At 45.7% G+C, this 27,002-nt stretch overlaps 1 protein-coding gene and 1 pseudogene across 2 annotated transcripts in view; one reads left to right on the forward strand and one right to left on the reverse strand.

Annotated features, from left to right (window-relative positions):
* Nucleotides 1-27,002, reverse strand: part of LOC139367589 (transcription factor HIVEP3-like) — a 72,289-nt gene that overhangs the window by 24,718 nt on the left and 20,569 nt on the right. The gene's annotated exons all lie outside the window — the stretch shown is intronic.
* Nucleotides 5,191-5,342, forward strand: LOC139383741 (5.8S ribosomal RNA; annotated as a pseudogene).

Genomic DNA, 27,002 nt, shown 5'->3' on the forward strand with positions numbered 1-27,002 from the left:
TGAATAGTAGTGGAGTCCTTGACCACAAGAGTCAGAGTTGACTCCAAAAATCCTGGAGTTATACAACAACAAAAAATTGCCTAGGCAGCTAGCTGACGTAGGCTACTGATTAGCTTTGAAAATTTGTCAGTAGATTGTCAGACAGCTCCATATGCATTGCTAATCAATCACCTAGTTCAATAGTGTGCGAGGACGCACACACAGATGGTGCAGCTGTAGAACCTTTTGAGGATCTGGGGATCCATGCCAAATCTTTTCAGTTTCCTGAGGGGGAAAAGGTTTTGAGGTGCCCTCTTCACAACTGTCTTGTTACGTTTGGACGCCAAGTAACTTGAAACTCTCCACCCGCTCCACTACAGCCCAGGCGATGTTAATGGGGGCCTGTTTGGCCCGCCTTTTCCTGTGGTCCACGATCAGCTCCTTTGGCTTGCTCACATTGAGGGAGAGGTTGTTTTCCTGGCACCACACTGCCAGTTCTCTGACCTCTTCCTTATAGGTCGTCTCATTGTTGTCGGTGATCAGGCCTACCACTGTTGTGTCTTCAGCAAACTTAATAATGGTGTTGGAGTCAGGTTTGGCCACGCAGTCGTGGGTGAACAGGGAATACAGGAAGAAACAAAGTACAAACCCCTGAGGGGCCCCAGTGTTAAAGCTCAGCGTGGCAGACGTGTTCCTGCCTACTCTTACCAACTGGGGGCGGCCTGTCTGGAAGTCCAAGATCCAGTTGCAGAGGGAGGTGTTTAGTCCCAGAGTCTTTAGCTTAGTGTTGAGCTTCGTGGGAACTATGGTGTTGAACGCTGATAGTGAACAAGACTACGGCATGCTAACTAGTCATGCGGCCCCGAGCGGTCGGTGTCCAACTTCTTAGAGGGACAAGTGGCTTTCAGCCACACGAGATAACAGGTCTGTGATGTCCGGGGCTACATGCGGGGCTACATGCGGGGCTACACGCGGGGCACACTGAGCGGCTCCGCTTGCGTCTACCCTTCACGGAGAGGCGTGGGTAACCCGCTGAACCCCACTCATGATAGGGATTGGGGAATGCAATTATTTCCCATGAACAAGGAATTCCCAGTAAGAGCGGATCATAAGCTCGTGTTGATTAAGTCCCTGGCCTTTGTACAGGTACAAAGGCCAATCGCTACTACCGATTGGATGGTTTAGTGAGGTCAAATCAAATGTTATTTGTCGCATACACATGGTTAGCAGATGTTAATGCGAGTGTAGCGAAATGCTTGTGCTTCTAGTTCCGACAATGCAGTAATAACAAGTAATCTAACTAACAATTCCAAAACTACTGTCTTGTACACAGTGTAAGGGGATAAAGAATATGTACATAAGGATATATGAATGAGTGATGGTACAGAGCAGCATAGGCAAGATACAGTAGATGGTATCGAGTACAGTATGTACAAATGAGATGAGTATGTAAACAAAGTGGCATAGTTTAAAGTGGCCAGTGATACATGTATTACATAAGGATACAGTCGATGATATAGAGTACAGTATATACGTATGCATATGAGATGAATAATGTAGGGTAAGTAACATTATATAAGGTAGCATTGTTTAAAGTGGCTAGTGATATATTTACATCATTTCCCATCAATTCCCATTATTAAAGTGGCTGGAGTTGAGTCAGTGTCAGTGTGTTGGCAGCAGCCACTCAGTGTTAGTGGTGGCTGTTTAACAGTCTGATGGCCTTGAGATAGAAGCTGTTTTTCAGTCTCTCGGTCCCAGCTTTGATGCACCTGTACTGACCTCGCCTTCTGGATGATAGCGGGGTGAACAGGCAGTGGCTCGGGTGGTTGATGTCCTTGATGATCTTTATGGCCTTCCTGTGACATCGGGTGGTGTAGGTGTCCTGGAGGGCAGGTAGTTTGCCCCCGGTGATGCGTTGTGCAGACCTCACTACCCTCTGGAGAGCCTTACGGTTGAGGGCGGTGCAGTTGCCATACCAGGCGGTGATACAGCCCGCCAGGATGCTCTCGATTGTGCATCTGTAGAAGTTTGTGAGTGCTTTTGGTGACAAGCCAAATTTCTTCAGCCTCCTGAGGTTGAAGAGGCGCTGCTGCGCCTTCTTCACGATGCTGTCTGTGTGAGTGGACCAATTCAGTTTGTCTGTGATGTGTACGACGAGGAACTTAAAACTCTCCACTACTGTTCCATCGATGTGGATAGGGGGGTGTTCCCTCTGCTGTTTCCTGAAGTCCACAATCATCTCCTTAGTTTTGTTGACGTTGAGTGTGAGGTTATTTTCCTGACACCACACTCTGAGGGCCCTCACCTCCTCCCTGTAGGCCGTCTCGTCGTTGTTGGTAATCAAGCCGACCACTGTTGTGTCGTCCGCAAACTTGATGATTGAGTTGGAGGCGTGCGTGGCCACGCAGTCGTGGGTGAACAGGGAGTACAGGAGAGGGCTCAGAACGCACCCTTGTGGGGCCCCAGTGTTGAGGATCAGCGGGGAGGAGATGTTGTTGCCTACCCTCACCACCTGGGGGCGGCCCGTCAGGAAGTCCAGTACCCAGTTGCACAGGGCGGGGTCGAGACCCAGGGTCTCGAGCTTGATGACGAGCTTGGAGGGTACTATGGTGTTGAATGCCGAGCTGTAGTCGATGAACAGCATTCTCACATAGGTATTCCTCTTGTCCAGATGGGTTAGGGCAGTGTGCAGTGTGGTTGAGATTGCATCGTCTGTGGACCTATTTGGGCGGTAAGCAAATTGGTGTGGGTCTAGGGTGTCAGGTAGGGTGGAGGTGATATGGTCCTTGACTAGTCTCTCAAAGCACTTCATGATGATGGATGTGAGTGCTACGGAGCGGTAGTCGTTTAGCTCAGTTACCTTAGCTTTCTTGGGAACAGGAACAATGGTGGCCCTCTTGAAGCATGTGGGAACAGCAGACTGGTATAGGGATTGATTGAATATGTCCGTAAACACACCGGCCAGCTGGTCTGCGCATGCTCTGAGGGCGCGGCTTGGGATGCCGTCTGGGCCTGCGGCCCTGCGAGGGTTAACACGTTTAAATGTCTTACTCACCTCGGCTGCAGTGAAGGAGAGACCGCATGTTTTCGTTGCAGGCCGTGTCAGTGGCACTGTATTGTCCTCAAAGCGGGCAAAAACAGTTATTTAGTCTGCCTGGGAGCAAGACATCCTGGTCCGTGACTGGGCTGGATTTCTTCCTGTAGTCCGTGATTGACTGTAGACCCTGCCACATGCCTCTTGTGTCTGAGCCGTTGAATTGAGATTCTACTTTGTCTCTGTACTGGCGCTTAGCTTGTTTGATAGCCTTGCGGAGGGAATAGCTGCACTGTTTGTATTCGGTCATGTTACCAGACACCTTGCCCTGATTAAAAGCAGTGGTTCGCGCTTTCAGTTTCACACGAATGCTGCCATCAATCCACGGTTTCTGGTTAGGGAATGTTTTAATCGTTGCTATGGGAACGACATCTTCAACGCACGTTCTAATGAACTCGCACACCGAATCAGCGTATTCGTCAATGTTGTTATCTGACGCAATACGAAACATCTCCCAGTCCACGTGATGGAAGCAGTCTTGGAGTGTGGAGTCAGCTTGGTCGGACCAGCGTTGGACAGACCTCAGCGTGGGAGCCTCTTGTTTTAGTTTCTGTCTGTAGGCAGGGATCAACAAAATGGAGTCATGGTCAGCTTTTCCGAAAGGGGGGCGGGGCAGGGCCTTATATGCGTCGCGGAAGTTAGAGTAACAATGATCCAAGGTCTTTCCACCCCTGGTTGCGCAATCGATATGCTGATAAAATTTAGGGAGTCTTGTTTTCAGATTAGCCTTGTTAAAATCCCCAGCTACAATGAATGCAGCCTCCGGATAAATCGTTTCCAGTTTGCAGAGAGTTAAATAAAGTTTGTTCAGAGCCATCGATGTGTCTGCTTGGGGGGGATATATACAGCTGTGATTATAATCAAAGAGAATTCTCTTGGTAGATAATGCGGTCTACATTTGATTGTGAGGAATTCTAAATCAGGTGAACAGAAGGATTTGAGTTCCTGTATGTTTCTTTCATCACACCATGTCACGTTGGCCATGAGGCATACGCCCCCGCCCCTCTTCTTACCAGAAAGATGTTTGTTTCTGTCAGCGCGATGCGTGGAGAAACCCGTTGGCTGCACCGCTTCGGATAGAGTCTCTCCAGTGAGCCATGTTTCAGTGAAGCAAAGGACGTTACAGTCTCTGATGTTCCTCTGGAATGCTACCCTTGCTCGGATTTCATCAACCTTGTTGTCAAGAGACTGGACATTGGCAAGAAGAATGCTAGGGAGTGGTGCACGGTGTGCCCGTCTCCGGAGTCTGACCAGAAGACCGCTTCGTTTCCCTCTCTTTCGGAGTCGTTTTTTTGGGTCGCTGCATAGGATCCACTCCGTTGTCCTGTTTGTAAGGCAGAACACAGGATCCGCGTCGCGAAAAACATATTCTTGGTCGTACTGATGGTGAGTTGACGCTGATCTTATATTCAGTAGTTCTTCTCGACTGTATGTAATGAAACCTAAGATGACCTGGGGTACTAATGTAAGAAATAACACGTAAAAAAACAAAAAACTGCATAGTTTCCTAGGAACGCGAAGCGAGGCGGCCATCTCTGTCGGCGCCGGAAGTCTAATTCTAGGTCCTAGGTCCTCTGATCGGCCATGCGGAGGTCGGTCACGGCCCTGACGGAGCGCCGAGAAGACGCTCAAACTTGACTATCAAGAGGAAGTAAAGGGTCGTAACAAGGTTTTCGTAAGTGAACCTGCAGAAGGATCATTAACGGGTTGCCAGCCACCCCACCTTTCCCCGTGGGCAGGTGCGTCAGCCGCATCCGAAGGGGATTGCCGTTGAAGCGGGTCTTCCCGCCTTGGTCTCCAACATTAAGCTGCTTGGGTTTCACCCAGGACCCTCAAACGGTTCAGGGAACCTAGCCAACCACTCTGCACCCCGGTGCAGGCGAGGGTTTAATGTCTCCCAGTCCGTCGCGGTGGCGGCACACCCGGATGCTTTTCGTTCAACCTCAAACCTTTTTGCTCCGTGAACTGTGGCCTCTCACTCTGGTGAAGGGCGGGCGAGGGAAAGGAGGGCAAACTCCCCAATTCCGCCTAGCCACTAGTCTCTGCGCAAAACAAAAAAACTAACGAGTACGACTCTTGTGGATCACTCGGCTCGTGGATGGATCACGGTGGATCATGGATCACGGTGGATCACTCGGCTCCTGTGTTGATGAAGTACGCAGCTAGCTGCGAGAACTAAAGTGAATTGCAGGACACATTGATCATCAACACTGAACGCACCTTCCGGCCCAAGGTTTCTCCTGGGGCTACGCCTGTCTGAGGGTTGCTTTGCCATCCCCGGAACCACCGTGTTTCCACGGCTGGGGCAGTCGCAGGCCGCCACCGGTTCTCAGGGTAGCGCTCGGGTTAGGTTTGGGCCGCTGAGCTCTGACCGCCGACCTGAACTGGATTAAAAAGGTGAGCCCGGGCGCCCAGCCACATTCCATTCACTTTGACTACGACCTCAGATCAGACGAGACAACCCCCTGAATTTAAGCATAATACTAAGTGGAAGAAAAGGGCTGGAGGGCAAATGTGGCTACTGGTTTCGTCCATTCTCTTTACAGCGCCCCTTCTCCGTACTCGCCGCTTCCCGGGCCGCATCATGTCCCACTGCGGGGGGGGAACAGGGTCGGGCCCTGGCCCCGGCACGACTGTCAACCGGGTCGGACTGTCCTCAGTTTGCACCCGACCGCATTGCGTCACCAGGTCGGGGATCGGCTCACGTAAACTGGAGCCAGGGGCGATATCGGCAACCCACCGACCCATCTTGAAACATGGACCAAGGAGTCTAACCTGCAAGTCAGAGTACTTTCTCTGAACACACCCCGTGGCGCAATGAAAGTGAGGGTCGGTGCGCGCCGGCTGATGTGGGATCCCGGCCCTGTGGGGAACCCGTCTCACCCACTCTGTCAGGGAGGTGGAGCGTGAGCGCGTGCGATAGGACCTGAAAGATAGTGAACTATGCCTGGGCAGGGCAAAGCCGGAGGAAACTCTGGTGGAGGTCCGTAAGCAGTCCTGACATGCAAATCGGTCGTCCGACCTGGGTATAGGGGTGAAAGACTAATAAATCCATGTAGTAGCTGGTTCCCTCCGAAGTTTCCCTCAGGATAGCTGGCACTCGAAGTCTCGCAGTTTTATCTGGTAAAGCGATTGATTAGATGTCTTGGGGCCAAAACGATCTCAACCTATTCTCAAACTTTAAAATGGGTAAGAAGCCCGGCTTGCTGGCTTGGAGCCGACCGTGGAAGGTGAGCCGCTTAGTGGGCCACTTTTGTAAGCAGAACTGGCGCTGCGGGATGTACCTAATGCCGGGTTAAGGCGCCCGATGCTGATGATCATCAGACCCCAGAAAAGGTGTTGGTTGATATAGACAGCAGGACTGTGGCCATGGAAGTCGGAATCCGCTAAGGAGTGTGTAACAGCTCACCTGCCAAAACAACTAGCCCTGAAAATGGATGGCGCTGGAGCGTCGGACCCATACCCGGCCGTCGCCGGCCACGGGAGCCTCGAGGGCTACACCGTGACAAATAGGAGGGCCGCCGCGGTGAGCACGGAAGCATAGGGCACGGGCCCGGGTGAAGCCTCCGCGGGTGCAGATCTTGGTGGTAGTAGCAAATATTCAAATGAGAACTTTGAAGGCCGAAGTGGAGAAGGGTTTCATGTGAACAGCAGTTGAACATGGATCAGTTGGTCCTAAGAGATGGGCGAACGCCATTCGGGGGGGGGGGGGGGGGGGGGGGGGGGGGGTCTCCAAGGTGAACAGCCTCTGGCATGTTAGAACAATGTAGGTAAGGGAAGTCGGCAAGTCAGATCTCGAGCCGCAGCTGGGGGAGCAGTTGCTCAGTCACCCTCGCCAACGTTGGAAGTTTGAACCTTCTCGGGGGCTCTCTTGCATGATCTCGCAAGGGGATGCGTGCGGGGGTTCATCGGGGTGGTGTCTCCCAGTGGGCCAAAGGCGGACCGGTGAAGGATTGGGTCCGGTGGTTGGCGGCAGCGACTCTGGATGCGCGCCAGGCTCTTCTCGCTGATCTCCCCAGCTACGACGCTCGCCGGCCTCATTTGCGCGGGGTCTCTGGCAGGTCACCTCGGCCGGCGCCTAGCAGCTGACTTAGAACTGGTTCGGACCAGGGGAATCCGACTGTGTAATTAAAACAAGGCATTGAGAATGCCCGAAGTGGGCAGAAGGGCAAAAGCTCGCTTGATCTTGATTTTCAGTATGAATACAGACCCGGAAAGCGGGGCCTGACCATCCTTCTGATTTTTTGGGTTTTAAGCAGGAGCTGTCAGTGAAGTTACCACAGGCTTGTGGCAGCCAAGCGTTCATTGCGATGTCGCTTTTTGATCCTTTGATGTCGGCTCTTCCTATCATTGTGAAGCAAAATTCACCAAGCCTTGGATTGTTCATCCACTAATGGGGAACGTGAGCTGGGTTTAGACAGTCGTGAGACAAGTTAGTTTTACCCTACTGATGATTTGTTGTTGCAATAGTAATCCTGCTCAGTACAAGAGTAACCGCAGGTTCAGACATTTGGTGTATGTGCTTGGCTGAGGAGCCAATGGTGTGAAGCTACCATCTGTGGGATTATGACTGAACGCCTCAGTCAGAATCCCCCCTAAACGTAATGATATCGTAGCGCTGTTGATCTTCAGTTGGCCCGGGATAGCCTGCTTCTTTTGGCAGGTGAGTAGAGCCGTTTGTGACGGGGTTGGGGTGTGGCCAGATGAGTTGCTGCTCCTCTCCTGATGCGCACCACATGTTTGTGGGGAACATGGTGCTAAATCACTGGTAGATTACCTGATTCTGGGTCAGGTTTTCGTATGTTGCAGAGCAGCTCACTCGCTGTGATCTATTGAAAGTCAGCCCTCAATCCAAGCTTTTGTCGGGGACGTGCACCTGGGTTACCAGGTGCACAGAGAAGGGCCAGGAGCCAGAGTACAAGAGACCAGAGGCCCAGAGAGAGAGAGGACAAGCAGATGAGCGAAGGAGGAGACCCGGGTTGAAAGTTCCACCAGCATCTGATAACCCATATGTGTGGTGCACAGATGCTGTTTCAGGTTACCAGGTGCACGTGGTTCGTGACAATGGGCCTATATACTTTAGTGCCTGAGGAGGGGTGCTTAAGTGTGGGTACCCCGGTTTGCCTGTTGGGCGAGGTTACGGAGGGGGGGTGTGAGTGTGAGAGTGAGAGTGAGAGGGCTTGTTGACCCGGGCAGGGAGTGTAGGCCCAGAGGCCCGTAGTTCAACTGTCCTTCAGGGGGGCAGAGCAGCCAGCCTCTCTGTAGAGGTTGGCTGCTCTGTCCCCCTTTTTGGGGGGGGGGCTACTGGACAAGGGCTGGCCCATTTCCCCCCATCAACACCTGGTAACCTGTTCAATCACCAGCAGCTGAATATAATCATTTTTCAGCAGCACTCTGTCATTGACTTACACTGGGTTCCCAGGTGCTGGTAGTTAAAAACGGCTTAAAATACTCAGTGGCGCCCCCTTGTGGCCAATCCCGGGTTGGAGGTACTCCCATGGACCTCCAGCACCCCCCTGAAGCCATTACAAAATTTTCACCTGGTAACCCGTTCAATCACCAGTTGCACGGCTGGACAAAAAAAAGTGGACAATTTTTCAAATAAAATATCAAATAAATTATATTTAAAAAATACTTTGAGGGGCTAGAGGTCCCACATTTTGACTGGTACCCTCTTTGGTGATGGGCTACAGTTCCGTGGTCAAACCGGAAGTGGACCAACAGGAAGCCTCTCTCCACCGACCCCTATGCATTTTTTCACCAACTTCAAACGCGATTTTCTATTATAAAATGTTATTGAAAAACGGTTTGGTTGGACTTGAACCTTGAGTTATTAACGATTAAAGACGAAAATGGGGGTTGGGGGATTTGACCCCTAAGGGCTGAGAAACACTGAAGCCCTGTGGGTGGCAGGGCTTATGTCGATAATGCGGCTTGTCCGGTAGTAGCCTCACTCAGCTCCAGGTTGACTAGACAGGAACCAGCGCGATTTCAGATACCTGGGAACCATGTCCTAGAGATCCGGGGACGGTGGCAAACTTCAAGACCCGTGCGGTTATGTAGAAATGGGCTATTTCGAGGGTTCTGGACCACGTTTTTAACGCTCCGAAGGTGATCCTCCTTTCGGCGACCGTTTGGTTGTTGTTTGCTCTTGAGCCCAGTTCCCAGCTTGGTTGCGGGAGGATATTGAGCTCTGTCCTTGGCAACTGCTCTATCCCAACGTTCACCTTGCATGCATGGTTGATGCATGGTTCCTCTCTGTTGTCCAGCCAGTTTCATTCCTTCTGACCAATTGGCATCCGTTATCCACCTGGGAGGTCCCCCGTCGGCAGGATGGTTCCTCCCGCCCCACGTGGATTTGCCTCTATTGGTGGAGCCCCTTTCGGAGATGGTTTACCCAGTTTCTCCGATACGCTCCAGCCGAGAGCGCTCCCTGTATTAAAGTCCCGTGCCACTAGGAGCGCCGCTTCAGGATGAGCATTTTCTTCTTTGCTTATGGCCTTATAGAGTTGGTTGAGAGCGGTCTTAGTGTCAGCTTCATTTTGTGGTGGTTAATAGACGGCTACGAATAATACAGATGAGAACTCTCTTGGTAGAGAGAGGCGAGCAATACCTCGAGACTTCTTTAATATTAGACATCGCGCACCAGCTGTTATTGACAAAGACACACACCCCCACCCCTCGTCTTACCAGAGGTAGCGTTTCTGTTCTGCCGGTGCATGGAAAATTCCGCAAGCTCTATATTGTCTGTATCTTTGTTCAGCCACATCTCGGTGAAACATAAGATGTTACAGTTTTTTATGTCCTGTTGGTAGGATCATCTTAATCATAGGTCATCAATTTTATTTTCCAATGTTTACATGTTAGCCAGCTGAATGGAAGGCAGTGGGAGTTCACTAGCTCGCCTCCGGATTCTCAGAAGAATGCCCGATCTGCGGCCCCTTTTCCGCCGTCTTTTCTTCACACAAAAGGCGTGGATCTGGGCCTGTTCCAGTGAAAGCAGGATATCCTTCTCATTGGATTCTGATGGTGCATAAGCTCAACAACCATACTGCCAATGGCTACCAGTCAGAAGGGAGGCACACCCCTGGAGAGACAATGGATCACCTGGAAACTCATCTCAACTGGCTCGAATATATAGAGCTTCGAACTCCAGAGTTGGTTCTTGCTGCTACACGAGACATGAATCAAACACTTAATCCTATACAGACTGTCATCATATTAATTAAATGTATTAATAACGTTTATTTCACTTGGCTACATTGTCATTGTATTCCTTTCACAATTATTTGAGATTGGATAAGGAACTACACTGCTTAGAAATAATAGGCAAATTCATAATCGTTGTATTACACAGGGAGCAATCACCTTGGGTTGGGGAAATATGGCAGAGACGGTCATGTTATTTTCTTGAAAACGCACACACCAACTCTCTCACACGTTACACTGTCCTCTGTAGCCTGTCGGTCTCAAATCCATTCTGACAGTCAGATCAGGTAAGCAAACCAGACCCGAAAGAGATCCTGCCATTCCCCAGTGGCTCTGGCTCCTATCAATGTTTTCTCCTGTTGTTTCACAAAGGCTTTTCCTTCCCACTGACCCCCTTACCTTAATGCTTTACAATAACCAGGTAGAAAGGAACCATATGAAGGAAGTAAGACAGAAAATGCACAGCAGTTGAAGGCTGACAGTCTTTTAGAATTCTACTGTGGATGAATGCAGACGGGGACGGTTAGAATTCTACTGTGGATGAACGCAGACGGGGAAAAAGTTGCTGATTCACTCATTCACAAAGATCTATTTATAGTCTATAGGGTGTGAATGTACTGATAGTGAAGCCGACGATGCAGCAGTGTTCCATTTTCTTACAGTGACACATTCCTTTGAGAGGAGTTGTCACAAGCAAAACTCCAGAGCTAATATCAGTATCAGAAAATTTAACAGCGAATCCTTTACTCTGCAGAATCAGGTCCTTCAGTATGGGAACCTGTAATGGGACACACCTCTCAACTGTCTATCTTTAACCTTTGCCTGTACAGTACATTCCTTTGCTGTCATCAGTTGGAAACAGTACCAAGTAGACCTGGGGTGTGGTCGGAGTGTATTTTTATGTCTCTGTGTGCATGCGTGTGAGGCGTGCATATCATGCTGTGAAAGGGATTGCCTAGCTCCTGCCTAGCTCAGACCATTAAGTGAGGAGGGGGGTTGTGGGTGGAGGAGGGAGAGTGTAAGTGCGGTGCATTGTCAGCAGACACACAAACAGTGATGGCGGTACCCAGGGGAAAGGAGACCCAGGAAGAAGCAGTCTTTCTCTCCTTCATGCCGCTCTTCTTGTTCCATGGAACACTTGCAGTGAGTCTGCAGAGACATGTTTAAAAATGCAGGACAGGTTAAATATCCCTTCACTCTGGATATGTGTCATGCATTCAAATGTCCTCACAAAGACTTGAGGGGTTACCCCTGGATTTCATCAACACAAAAGATATAAGCTGTAGGGCATCAGCCTTATCAATATGGCACCTTGAAGCACCTTGGCTAAAACGGTATTAACATGTTGATTGTAAGTGGTTGTAATGTGTGGACGACATGAGGAACAGCACTGAGTAGCTAAGCAAAATGTTCACCCAGGCTCCAATCTAATGTTCTAACTTCTTTAAGGAGCAAGATTATTCTGACATTGATGGGATGTTTGTAAAAGACAGAGGAAACCTGACCATGCCAATAACAGCTAGAAACATTGCGATAATGTTGTTAAAGAGTTATTTGAGCAAGCAGGTCTGCTGGAAATCCTGCTATGTTAACCTTAACATCTGAAGATTGAGACACAGCAACAAATCGAGATCTACTGTAACTTTGATAAGTTGAGGTCACATAACATGAGGCATCATTACAAGCACCATTCAGTCACTCATTACGTAAAAAGCTGTAACAGTACAATATCAGAACTGTCTCCATATTAATATGCACAGACACCAAGAACAAAGAGCAGTCTGGGTTATGAGTTTGTGCTCATTGTGGAAGGTCTTTCCACAGCTGGTAATGATGGATAAAAATATGAGCTAAACATTAAATTAGCTTGTGCCCGGAGAACCGATAAACCCTCTTTCCCGCCTCTCCTTTCCTCGATTTAGCCTAGTGCTGCTGGTTCACTGGTTCCCATGGAAACAGGTCTACTCGGAGGTACGGCAGATGGGTAGAGAGCTGGAGGGCTACATGCCCCTCTCTGGGCACGGACGCAAGATGGCAGGAGAAAGTGGTGGAACAGCCTGACCTCTGCACTCATGCAGAACAGCCCCTAACCCCTGACCCCAGGGCTTGAGGGTCGCTGAAGGTAGAAAGCAGCCTACAGATCTAGGCCCAGCTCACCTTCACCAAATTGTCACCATAACCATCAGACCGTGACAGTGCTACATTGCTGTAAGATCAGTGTCTCGGGGCAACTTGTTTACAAGTTTGGGGCGGCAGGTAGTGGTTAGAGCGTTGGACTAGTAACCGGAAGGTTGCAAGTTCAAACCCCCGAGCTGACAAGGTACAAATATGTCGTTCTGCCCCTGAACAGGCAGTTAACCCACTGTTCCTAGGCCGTCATTGAAAATAAGAATTAGTTCTTAACTGACTTGCTTGGTTAAATAAAGTTAAATAAAGGAAAAATAAAATAAAAAATAAAAATTACTTAGGTCTGTGGAAGTGACATTAGCTCAAACCATAGTCCTGTGGAGGGATTCGGCCAGTTCTTGGTATCCTTTCTCAGAGAGAGTTTAAGCACTTTTACCAGATCAAACGAATGCCCAAACCTGGACTGGTGGGGCAAAACACAATATAACTATTTTTACTAGAACTTACAATTAACGAAACCTAGAAGACAGAAAGCTCTCAAAACCAGATGGCATTTAAGACCAACGTTCCCCAGACCCACCTAGGGTTACTCCCACTGTGTCTAGTAGGAGATGTATACACTCAGAGGGAATTCTCTTAAACTGCATACCATCTCTTTGAGGTCTGCTGTGCCTCTGAGGTCGTGAACAGGCAGAGCAGGATTTCAGACAGCTTCGAAGACAGGCGGTTCACTGCGATCACCATGCTCACTTTGATTAAACACTAGCCGATTGGGCCTGAAGGTCAATTCCCTCCAAATCAAACACAAGCAGCACAAAGGCATAGCGAAATGTACATCTAAACTAGGGATGTGACAAATGGGAAAAAACAGTAATGTTTAATTATGGCTTAGATCCCGCTAACGGGATCGATATGACAACACCATTTTAAAGATACACCTATTGTTAATCCCACCACAGTGTCCGATTTCAAAAAGTCTTTACGACGAAAGCACACCAAACGATTATGTTTGGTCTGCACCTAAAAACAGAAAAATACAGCCATTTTTCCAGCCAAAGAGAGGAGTCACAAAAAGCAGAAATAGAGATAAAATGAATCACTAAACGTTGATGAGCTACATCAGATGGCACTCATAGGACTTTATGTTACACAATACATGCATGTTTTGTTCAATAAAGTTCATATTTATATAAAAAAATCTGTTTACATTGGCGTGTTATGTTCAGTAATGTTTTGCCTCCAAAACATCCGGTGATTTTGCAGAGAGCCACATCAATTTACAGAAATAGTCATCATAAATGTTGATGAAAATACAAGTGATAGACGTGGAACTTTAGATAAACTTCTCCTGAATGCAACCGCTGTGTCAGATTTCAAAAAAGCTTCACCGAAAAAGCACACCATGCAATAATCTGAGTACAGCGCTCAGACAACAAAACAAGCCATACAGATATCCGCCATGTTGTGGAGTCAGAAGTCAGAAATAGCATTATAAATATTCACTTACCTTTGATGATCTTCATCAGAATGCACTCCCAGGAATCCCAGTTCCACAATAAATGTTTGTTTTGTTCGATAAAGTCCATAATTTATGTCCAAATACCTCCTTTTTGTTCACGCGTTTAGTACACAATCCAAACTCACGAGGCGCGTGCAAGTCCAGGCAAAAGTTCAGACGGAAAGTCATATTACAGTTCGTAGAAACATGTCAAATGAAGTATAGAATCAACCTTTAGGATGTTTTTATCATAAATATTCAATAATGTTCCAACCGGAGAATTCTTTAGTCTGTAGAAATGCAATGGAACGCAAGCTAACTCTCACATGATCAGCTCATGCCACTCTGGCAGAGCCCTGACTCAATCAGCTCTCATTCCTCCTTCCTTTACAGTAGAAGCATCAAACAAGGTTCTAAAGACTGTTGGCATCTAGTGGAAGCCTTAGGAAGTGCAATATGACCCCATAGACACTGTATATTCGATAGGCACTGACTTGAAAAACTACAAACCTCAGATTTCCCACTTCCTGGTTGGATTTTTTTCTCTGGTTTTTGCCTGCCATATAAGTTCTGTTATAATCACAGACATAATTCAAACAGTTTTAGAAACGGCAGAGTGTTTTCTATTCAAATCGACTAATAATATGCACATATTAGAAACTGGGCCTGAGTAGCAGGCAGTTTACTCTGGGCACCTTATTCATCCAAGCTACTCAATACTGCCCCCAGTCCTAAGAAGATAAACTATAATAACCACGCAAATTCACAATGCAGCTGCGCTGCTGCCAGCAACAGTTTGTCTCTCAGATGGTTATGCACTGCACCTGTACTACCATTACTGTACCTCAATTCCACCTCGTAAAGTTTGCATTTCGTTCTCATTTAACTTAAAATAATTGCCATACAGGACTTTGCTGCTGATGACGTAGTGGCGGAGAGCAGACTCCAAAATTGTTTATTCCTCGACTCCTTGCATGTCGACTCCCATTTCTGAGGGTCAAGATTAGATTCCGCTAGGAAGACTGATTCATTTCCATACTTTGAAGAACACAAACACTCGCATCTTTAATAGCGAGAGGGGAGGGGCACAGTATAGGCAGGTCCGCCACCAGGCAGACAGAACTGTGCCCTAGGCCTGACTCTAATCGGCAATCAAAATCTGTATATCACAATGGAATGCTGTACCTTGAAATGTTGTGGCTTGCAATGTCTTGCAACTCCAGTAAAGCTGGCCTGTCATCAATGAATAGGCTAGGATATTCAACACGCAACAGACCGAAGACAGAACACACACACACACTCATCATAAGCGAAGAGAAAGAGCAGGCGAGCCAGAGCAAGGGAGAGAGAGAGGTGTGATAATTTCTCTTAATGTTAAAAATCCCAACTTCGTTTAAATGTTTAAACGTTCACAACAGTAATCTGAACCACAAGAAGAACCCAGAGGGATTTGACAGAAATGAACAAGGGTCTAGGATGAAGGTCATTGATCATGTATTCAGGTAACATTATAAACTATAAGAAGAGGAGCTCTAACCAAAGTACTGTTCTCATATTTTCACAAAGTCTAGGGATTCATTCAACCCAATCCAGTAAGACCAGGCTGATTAGCCCGTAGAAGCTGTCAATATTTATTTTACTGCCTTTTCAACGTATCAAGAAAGGCATAGAGCACGCCCACACCAGGAAGTGGAGGGAATATGCCTGTATAACTGAATCATGCATATGTAGACCACACACTCACATACACTGATTAGTCATTCTCTCTCTAGCCACCATTAACCCTCCAAAAACAAATGGAGAGTATTTAGGACTTTGATTTTCAGCGATGCTCTTTAAAACACTCCCATTTAGCTGCACTCAACCATGAAAGAACTAGAACTCCTAGAATCCAGGTAGCTGCTACACTCACATCCAGTACATAACACACTCAAGCAAACTGGACAAACAGGAACGGCAACCCATTCAGAGAAAGCACACACAGATAGAAACACTACCTACGGTACAGCAGCAGATCACACAACAGACAGTTATGAGGACTATCAATCCCAATCTAACAGACTAATCCCATTACAGTGGCCATTTAGCCTCAGGGTGTATGAGAGAGAGAGAGAGAGTTGTGAGAGAGGAGAGCGGAGAGTGGGCGAAAGAGTGAGATAGTGAATGAGGACAGAGAGATTGATGAAGGATGGAAAGAGAGAGAGAAAATGAGGGGGGACGGAGAACAGTTTACCTGGGAGAGAGTAGCCTGGTTTCACCCCTCAGAGGAGCTTCAGAGTCACAGAGACATGCGGGGAGAGAGCGAGCAGATGAGTGCTTGGGAGGGTGTGTTTCTTAGACAGGGAGGGGGTGAGGCGAAACGAGAGTGATGGAGAGAAAGCGTTAACAAGTGTTAGCCCTGTAATGGAAAGTAGAGGGATGGGAAGAAAAAAAAAGTGAGAGAGCTAGGAGGGACCTCCAAAGTTGCCACCTTAGAATAACCATCATCATCATCGCTGTAACATCGAAGCATATTAACTAGAGATCCACCGATATGACATTTGTGGCCGATACCGATATCCAATATTTTCCTCGCCAAAAAACTCGATATTTAAAAATGTAAACAGCCTTTTAAGCATTCCAGTAGTTAAATAGCTCAAACACACACACACCAAAAAGTTATTTTGTTGGCATTTACGTATGTCCCCGTTACCAGTAAAACATAATCAAAACCTATCTATTTCACTTACTTTCTGTGCTATTTCATTGTTCATTTGTTTAGTAATTTCATTCAACCAGGATTTCATCATACATGTCAAGCAGTGAAGTTTCAGCTCTGTCTGTCTGTGGCCTCTCTTCCTCAGTATGCACTGTCACTGTGTCCGTTTCCAACTTGTCTAGCTAGGTCTAACATTTCACGTAAACCCTGTTTCTTGTCTGTATCGAAGTAGCGGTCCTTGTACTTAGCATTGAGCATGGTGGCGACACAGTAAGAGGCTCAGAGAGAATGCCCACAAAAACGCTTGTTCACAGCCTCTAGTAGAGTACTTTTATTTTAACCCTACGGTCCGTGTCGGCAGTTTTGTTGAGTAGGCGTTTCAATGCCATGACAGATGGTATCACGTATGCTGCAGAAGTTGAGCTCATTTCTCGAGTCAGTTGTTCGAATGGAGCTAGGTGTTCATGTTTCCAAGTTTCAAACATGTTCTCAAATGCCATTGACATGGCAGCAGCGGTATGAGAACCAGCACATTCTTGAGCATGCAATACGGCTTTCCTCCGGATTAAATCCTTGTTGACCCACTGTGCGGTCAAACTCCGCATGCTCATGGGGCTGACATCGCTGGTCCAAATGTTAGTCGTGAAGCTAATAGCAGTGATGCACATAGCAAGTAGCTCATGGATGTGCGTTTCAACAATACTGTGTAACTCCGGTAGGGCAACATCTAAAAAAATAGCGCCTACTTGGTAGTGTGTACCGGGGCTCGAGGTGCTCAACCAGTCGGCGAAAGCAAACATCTTAGCAACAGCTTAGTTTTTTTCTGCTTTTGTTCTAAGTAGTCGCTGAACGTTTGGGGGTGATGCACTTTCAAATGAGTAATTAGGTTTGTGGTATTGAACGATTTCAACTTCTCCCCTCCTCGGGAAACAATAGCAGCACAAATGTTGCATATGTCCATTTTGTTATCTTCCTTTGAAACTTCAAGATAGATCCACGCAGCAGACATTGTGGGCTAGGTTAGGAATTGCTGTGTTGCATGTGTAGCTCTGTATTTTTCGCGGCATCATTACGTCGTCTACCTACATTATATAAGTATGCACGTTAGCTTTTTGCACATAGCCGTTAAACTAGACATCGGGCCAATGCCGGTGTTGGCATTTTTAGCTAATATCGGCCGATTCCGATGTGCTTACCGATATATCATGCATCCCTAATATTAAAGTTTGTGGTCAGACTTTACGAGCAGAATAAACACAGTGCCAGGACTAAGAATGAAAACACACTCATTCAAACCAGGTCTGAAACCCCTTGCTTTGAGACTTTTCATCACAATTACTCTCCTGTGCACCTTTAACCTCTCTGCGCACGGAACCCGCTAGCGGGCTGAAATTCCACAACATACGGTGATCGCTACATAAATAGTCATATTAAACATTCATGAAAATACAAGTGTCTCACATGTATCGAAAGCCTAGAATCTTGCTAATCCAACTGCGTTGTCAGATTTAAAAAAGGATTTACTGCGAAAGTATACAATGTGATTATTAAACAAACTATTTTAACCAGCACAGGTGTAACAATCACAAACTGCATTAAAATAAATAATTTACCTTTGACGATCTTAGTCTGTTTGCAATTCCAATGCTCATTGTTACACAATGCATGATCTTTTGTTTGATAAAATTTGTTTTTATAGCGTAACACAAAACATTTTGTGAACCGCTTGTGTCGTGAATTCCGTCTCATTCCATTTTCGACGACACATTCCAGGTAAATAACCCACACAGAACGTGACTTTTTCAGTCATGTTTGGTTTCACTGCAATCAACTGGTTTGTTTGTAACACAATCAAACATGATGGGCCGTATTGGGACGTATTGACTGAAAGAAACCGATTTGAAGACAACAAGTCATGACATCATTGTGCACCAATGATTTGCCCGCTGTTTCGTTGATTGACTGTCTTTTAACCCAATGACCACTGATTGTCTTGAAATCTAGCTGGGTAGATAGACAATGAGCTAAGCTAAACGGCAATACGCCATGTTTATGTGTTGCAAGACCAACCCATGTAGTAAGCTTCAGCGTAAAGTGAGTCATTCGCTATTGAAGTTTCATACCGGAAGAAGCTACGCATATTACGCACTGCAGTGTTTGGTGAACGCGCAGATTCAGCTGTTTATATATCAATCATTATGACGACTAAGTCAGGGAAAGCTAAATCTAAGTCTAGATATACAGATGTACACACAATTTTAGAATAAATTGATTGGGAAGGTGAGACAGAGATTGTTGTAGGACACTTCATTTAGCGATTGTGGAGGAATATTTTTAACGGGAGAGGCCATCGTTTTGGACTGGTAAGTTCTTATCATGCTAATGCCCTTGTTTGAAATTAATAATATAAAATATTATTAGTGATTTTTTTTTTAAATTTAGAAGCAATATATAAACATGTAATGTCATGAAATGTGAGATGCGTGTGTCTGCCGCCCCACCACAACCCACATGAAATAGCCCATTTGAGGCTGTTGAGGAGAGGGCAGGACCACATCAATGGCCAAAGTGAAATGGAGACAGTAGATACAGCTGGTCTGTTGTAATATAATAAAGACAGTAGATCTAGCTGGTCTGTCATAATATAAGATACAGTAGATCTAGCAGGTAATAATAATATAATTCAACCTAATATATTCAACCTTCAACTCTCTATATATATATATATCTGTTTATTATACCTGTTGATACAGGGCTCTTATGTGAAACTATTCTAACTGAACATTGTCTTTCACAGTGACACTGACTCCGAATGGGAGTCTTATCCGGTGTCCTCTGTGAATTTAAGTATGCTCTCTCTAATTCTCTCTTTCTCTCTCTCGGAGGACCTGAGCCCTAGGACCATGCATCAGGACTACCTGGCATGATGACTCCTTGCTGTCCCCAGTCCACCTGGCCTTGCCGCTGTTCCAGTTTCAACTGTTCTGCCTTCGACTATGGAACCCTAAACTGTTCATTTTTACTCTTGAGGTGCTGTCCTGTTGCACCCTCTACGACCACTGTGATCTCCACCCGGCATAGCCAGAAGAGGACTGGCCACCCCTCATAGCCTGGTTCCTCTCTAGGTTTCTTCCTAGGTTTTTGCCTTTCTAGGGAGTTTTTCCTAGCCACCGTGCTTCTACACCTGCATTGCTTGCGGTTTGGGGTTTTAGGTTGGGGCTATATAAATTGATTTGATTTGATTTGATAGAGGACTGAGGGTCTTCCAAATATTGAAAGTGTGTAAATAGTTGCCCATGTTATTTTGTAAATGTATATATATATATTTTTTTTTTTCATATATTCTTTAATCAATAATTATAATTTTTTTCCATTATTTTTTTTCCATTTATTTCACTAAAAAAATTTTTTTGGGGGGGGGTGTGTTAGAATACCATTTTGGTATTTTGTATATAGTTATTTGTTTCAAAATGTATACCTTCACCAATTTGGCCACTTGGGTACATTTGGGCTACTTGTGTGGGACACCTGGGTGACTTCATGATAAATGTCATGTAGCACACTCATTTTGGAAGTTATCATTCTGAAACTTTGCACAAGTACTGTTGCCCTCTTATGTGTTTCACTGAAATTGTCGCCATCATCCTATCTGAATTTTTGTTTTATCTTGTTCATTTTAATTATGACATAAAACAATGAAAAAAAACCTATGTTTTTTATTTTTATCTAAACCAGATCTATTGTGTGTTATTCTCCTACATTCAATTCACATTTACACATATAAATATGCATATCCTTGGTTCTGTGCCTGAGCTACAGGCTGTTAGATTTGGGTATGTCTTCAGGCGGAAATTGCACAAAGTAGGGGGGGAGCTGCAAGAGGTTAAAGTGGCCCAGTGGGCTGTAAATTCCATTACAAACAGGTCTTTCCCCCGGAGAGCAGGCAGGACACCGAAGGGAGACAGATCCTGCGGAAAAACCTAGCAACCCGTCATCATCGCCAACCATTATTGACTAAGTAAGCAGAAGTAGTGATGATGGCGTGATGAATTCCCAGAAGACTTCACTCAAGAAACACTGGAATGCAATGACTGTGTCTAACGGTGGCCTTTTCCTGCTAACAAAACGTCAGTCATGGTGCTCTATTTTTTACATTTAAAAAAATCTACCTTCCAAAGAAATCTACCGCAGTCCCTGTGCACTAGTAAATGAATTCCAGAGCCACCTCATCCATTCAAGTACCCCGCACAGTTTGAAAAATATTATTGCTGTGTGGAATTGAGAATGAGAGGAGGCCCTACTGTTCCATTGAGGCCTCATTGGTTGGGCACAGGAAGTGTGAGTCATACTCGAAAATAAACAGTCGCACAAAGCGAGCTCAACCGGCACACATACAGACAAAGGGAGCGAGTGCAGTCTGCTAATTATTACCCAGTGGGACAATTACCATTCTCCTTACTGGGCAGCAGGCATGAGATACAGTGGAAGACACAGTGGGGGTCAATACGGGGTTTCTACAGTCTCTAAACCTTGGTCAAAAACAACTTTTCCCTCTCTCTCTATATCATTTGCTATCCTTTGTCCCCCAGCTAGTTTTCCTTTATCCACCTTCTCTTCACCCATCTCGGTCCCTCTCTCTTACTCTCCTCTTTTTATCCACTTTTTCCTCAACCCCTTTGCTGTCCCACTCTCTATTTTTAGTTGTTGGTGCTAACCCTAACCCCCAGCTCTGTGTAGCAGCCAGGCGTTGTGGTGTTGTGCTGGCCTGGCCTGGGGCCGGTCCTGTCCTGGCCGAAGGGGCTCTATAGTATTGTACTGTATTGTGTTTGGGTTGAATGTGATCTTTGTGGCCGTCGTATGGCAGCCCTAGCACACACCTCCCATACTGTACTCCCCAGAGAGGGAGTTTCACCCATCCGTCATCCTTTTGTCCTCTGTTCTTCAAACTGGGGGAGGAGTGGGGCTTAGTGGATGGGCGGTAGGTAGCGACAATACAGCCTCTGTGGACATGATTGACAGGGAAGCTGCTACACATTGACATGATAAGAAGGGCTGGGGACCAGGCTGCAAGCTCAGTTACTCTCTGGAAAATAGGATACAACAAGTAGGAAATTAAATAATTCCATACATAACAAAGGAATCAGATAGATTCAAGTTGTAAGTTCCTGGACAAGAGCTTGGATTACTTCAATCCTTGTCAGTTCAATTGGACATCATGGAAATACTCCATAAGAGCACAATTCAATTATTGAATGAATGGATTGAAATTGAGGTACTGACCGCAAACCAGACCTGGATAGTATTGTTTGAGAACGGCGCTGGAGGGAATAGCGTCCATTTTTATGGTCTCCCGACCAATGCTCCCTCTAAACTGTGTGTGTGCTGGGGCGTGCAGCTCCCCTCAGACTGCAGAAATATCAGCCAGCACAAATAAGCACTAGATTGAACATCACTCAACTTTCTAGAGTTTTCCCCTTTAGTTAACACTATCAACGTTGCGCTCTACTGTGGGAATTGTGATCGAATTACGCAATATTAGCCACTTTCAATGTAACATACCGTAACAAAATGAACTATGCAAAACAGAGATTTTCTTGAGGGAGAGCACATTGGAGTAGGATTCTATTGCATTGACAGGCATGACTCAGGCCTGTACTCTACACAGACTGGTGTGTCATAACCAATCAGGGTTGCAGTAGGCCTATATGCAAATAGCCATTCCCATATATAGATCTGTGCCATTTACTTTGAACTTGTGTATTGATATTCTAGTTTGTCCCTTTAGGGCACCTGTAACACCCGCCCTGCTTACGTACATTAGAATGTTTTGTCCTGTGAAACGCATCAAACAACGCCCACGTTAATTTCTACTCCCGTCTCATGTCCTGTCCTTATATTAGTTGTATAAGTAATACAGTGTGCTATACAACAGAACTGGACTGTGTTTAGAATACAGTATGAGAGGTCATGAGTAGATGCGCTTGTTTTGAGATCAAAGCGAGAGCTGCCAACAATAGTCAACAATGGGGGAGTAGTTGCTTCCAACAAGAGCACAAAATGTGTGCATTTCTAGCCATCTTTGAAAAGCGAGTCAGGTAAAGAGCGTTTATCATCTTGAAGGTGTTGTATTTTGAGACATCTTGAATAAGCTAAGTAGACAATGGGCAGAGCGTAGCATAATTTGTCCGATTCTCTGTAATAATGGTACAGGAATAATGAATTGTATTTTGTAAAGTGGTTTCTTGCACTGAACACCACACAGTGGCTGCTACTGTAGGCTGAATGATAGAAAAGCTTTTGACGTAAAAATATTATGGGATGCATTTTCTCCATTGTTTTTGATGTTAGGCCACTCTGGTAGGCCTACATTATAATCATATAGCCACAGTAGACTACTTGGCCACTTAAAACTAACTTAAAGCTGGTACAGCCTTAGTGTTCACAGTAAATGTGCACTGGAAGTTGCACAGAATTTTTACAACGTTCAAGTTTGTGCTCAGCAGACATGAAAGTTGCTCAGTGCTGAAAACAACGAGGGAACATCGCTCCTGACCAATTGTGCTATTTTGTGTATTTTTTTTTTTTCACGCTGATCATAACTTTTTTTTGTACATAACGTTTCCACCATTGTTACTTATAACCGAAAAGAGCTTCTGGACACAGAACAGCCATCACTAACCTACATTTGAAAGAGGACTTCTACTTCAATGAGTCGGAGGCAAAAGACATTGATTATCCCGGACCAGGCCCAAATCACCAGACACTCAGAGGAGACTGCGCTAGAGGCCGGCATGCTGGATACCTGACGAGATTACGTTGGAGAGTGGATAAATCGTTTCTACCCTCTGTTCTATTGGTGAACATGTAATCATTGGAGAATAAACTGGATGAGCTCCGTTAGAGACTATCCTATCAACATGACCTAAGGAACTGCAATATATGTCTCTGAGTTGTGGCTGAATAAGAACATGGTAAATAGAAATATTGAAATATATATATATAAATATAAATATATAGAATATATTTTTTTCTATACATCAGCAGGACAGAACAGAAGCTCAGGGGAGGTGGTGTGTGTCTCTTAACAACAGCTGGTGCGCAATCTCTAACAGTAGGGAAGTCTCGAGGTTCTGCTTGCCTAGGTTAGAATACCTCATGATAAGCTGTAGACCATACTGAACAAAAATATAAACACAACATGTAAAGTGTTGGCCCCATGTTATCAGCTGAAATAAAAGATCACAGAAATGTTACATACGCACAAAAAGCTCTCTCAAATGTTGAGCACAAATTTGTGTACATCCATGTGAGTGAGCATTTCTCCTTTGCCAAGATAATCCATACACCTGACAGGTGTGGCATATCAAGAAGCTGATTAAACAGCATGATCATTATACAGGTGCTGGGGACAATAAAAAGGCCACACTAAAATGTGCAGTTTTGTCACACAACACAATGCCACAGATGACTCAAGCTTTGCGGGAGCATGCAATTGGCATGCTGACTGCAGGAATGTCTATCAGAGCTGTTGCCAGAGAATTGAATGTTAATTTCTCTACCATAACATGCCTCTGTCGTTGTGCTAGAAAATTTGGCAGTACGTCTAACCGGCCTCACAACCGCAGACCAAGTGTAACCACGGCAGCCAGGACCTCCACATCCGGCTTCTTCACCTGCAGAATCATTTGGGACCAGCCACCCTGACAGCTGATGAAACTAAAGGGCATTTCTTTCTAAAGCCCTTTTGTGGGGAAAAACTCATTGTGATTGGCTAGGCCTGGTTCCCCAGTGGGTATGTCCTAGAGGTCGACCGATTAATTGGAATGGCCGATTAATTGGGGCTGATTTCAAGTTTTCATTACAATTGGAAATCTGTATTTTTGGGCGCCAATTTTTTATATACCTTTATTTAACTTGGCAAGTCAGTTAAGAACACATTATTTTCAATGACGGCCTAGGAACGGTGGGTTAACTGCCTTGTTCAGGGGCAGAACGACAGATTTTCACCTTGTCAGTTCGGGGGATCCAATCTTGCAACCTTACAGTTAACTAGTCCAACGCAATAACGACCTGCCTCTCTCTCGTTGCACTCCACAAGGAGACTGCCTGTTATGCGAATGCAGTAAGCCAAGGTAAGTTGCTAGCTAGCATTAAACTTATATTATAAAAAACAAATCAATCATAATCACTAGTTAACTACACATGGTTGATGATATTACTAGATATTATCTAGCGTGTCCTGCGTTGCATATAATCTGACTGAGCATACAAGCATACAAGTATCTGACTGAGCGGTGGTAGGCAGAAGCAGGCACGTAAACATTCATTCAAACAGCACTTTAGTGTGTTTTGCCAGCAGCTCTTTGTTGTGCGTCAAACATTGCGCTGTTTATGACTTCAAGCCTATCAACTCCCGAGATGAGGCTGGTGTAACCGGAGTGAAATGGCTAGCTAGTTAGCGCGCACTAATAGCGTTACAAACGTCACTCACTCAGCCTTCTAGTAGTTGTTCCCCTTGCTCTGCATGGGTAACGCTGCTTCGATGATGGCTGTTGTCGTTGTGTTGCTGGTTCGAGCCCAGGGAGGAGCGAGGAGAGGGACGGAAGCTATACTGTTACACTGGCAATTGATTTTATTGATGTATTATATTAAAATTAAAATAAGTGTTCATTCAGTATTGTTGTAATTGTCATTATAACCCCCCAAAAACTAAAAAACTTTTTTTTAAATGAACGATTAAATCGGTATCGGTTTTTTTGGTCCTCCAATAATCGGCATCGATAAATCATAAATCGGTCGATCTCTAGTATGTCCTCCAAGGTCTACCCATGGCTGCGCCCCTGCCCGGTCATGTGAAATCCATAGATAATGGCCTAATGAATTAATTTCAATTGACGGATTTCCTTATATGAACTAACTCAGTTAAAAAAAAATATTATATAAAAAAAAAAGAAAAAAAAAAAAAAAAAAAAAAAGCTGAAATTGCTGCATGTTGCATTTATATTTTTGTTCAGTATATTTACCAAGAGAGTTTTCACCTATATTTTTTGTATCTGTCTATTTACCAACACAACCTGATGCTGGCACTAAGACCGCACTCAAGGAGCTGTATAGGGCCATAAGCAAACAAGAGAATGCTCACCCAGAGGCGGCGCTCCGGTGACTTTAACGCAAGAACACTGAAATCCGTTGTACTTAATTTCTACCAGCATGTCACCTGTGCAACTAGAGGTGAAAAAACCTTTACTCCAAACAGAGATGCATATAAAGCGTTCCCTCGCCCCTATTTCGCTAGCACAGACAGACTGGAATATGTCCGGGATTCATCTGATGGCATTCAGGATTTTACCACATCAGTCAGTCATCGGCTTCATGAATAAGTGCATGGAGGGGGTCATCCTCACAGTGGCCGTACGTACATATCCCAAACAGAAGAGAGCTACTGCTCTCAAAAAGCGGGACACTAATCAGGAAGCTTATAAGAAATCCTGCTATGCCCTCCGATGGACCAAGTGTCAATACAGAACCAAGATCGAATCGTACTACACCGGCTCTGTCACTAGTCAGATTGCAAGCCCTGCCACATCCATCACAGATTACAAAAGGGAAACCCAGCTGTGAGCTGTCCAGTGACGTGAGCCTACCAGATGAGCTAAATACCTTCTATGCTCGCTTCGAGGCTAGCAACGTTGAACCATGCATGAGAGCACCAGCTGTTCTGGACGACTATGTGATCACACACTCTGTAGCCGATATTAGTAAGACCTTTAAACAGGTTAAAATTCAAAAGGAAACAGCAGAGGGAACACCCCCCTATCCACATCGACGAGACAGTAGTGGAGAGGGTAGTAAGTATTAAGTTCTTCGGCGTACACATCACGGACAAACTGAATTGGTCCACACAGACAGCGTGGTGAAGAACTGAAGAAATTCAGCTTGCCACCAAAAGCACTCACAAACTTTTACAGATGCCCAATCGAGAGCATCCTGTCGGGCTGTATCACCGCCTGGTACAGCAACTGCTCCGCCCACAACCGTAAGGCTCTCCAGAGGGTAGAGAGGTCTGCACAACGCATCACCGGGGGCAAACTACCTGCCCTCCAGGACACCTACACCACCCGATGTCACAGGAAGGCCATAAAGATCATTAAGGACAACAACCACCCGAGCCACTGCCGGTTCACCCCGCTATCATCCAGAAGGCGAGGTCAGTACAGGTGCATCAAAGCAGGGACCGAAAGACTGAAAAACAGCTTCTATCTCAAGGCCATCACTGTTAAACAACCACTGCTGCCGACAACATACTGACTCAACTCCAGCCACTATAATATTGGAAAAATTGATGTAAAAAATGTATCACTAGCCACTTTAAACAATGCCACTTAATATAATGT

The sequence above is a fragment of the Oncorhynchus clarkii genome, chromosome 2 (assembly GCF_045791955.1).
Source record: "Oncorhynchus clarkii lewisi isolate Uvic-CL-2024 chromosome 2, UVic_Ocla_1.0, whole genome shotgun sequence".
Classification (NCBI taxonomy): Eukaryota; Metazoa; Chordata; class Actinopteri; order Salmoniformes; family Salmonidae; genus Oncorhynchus; species Oncorhynchus clarkii.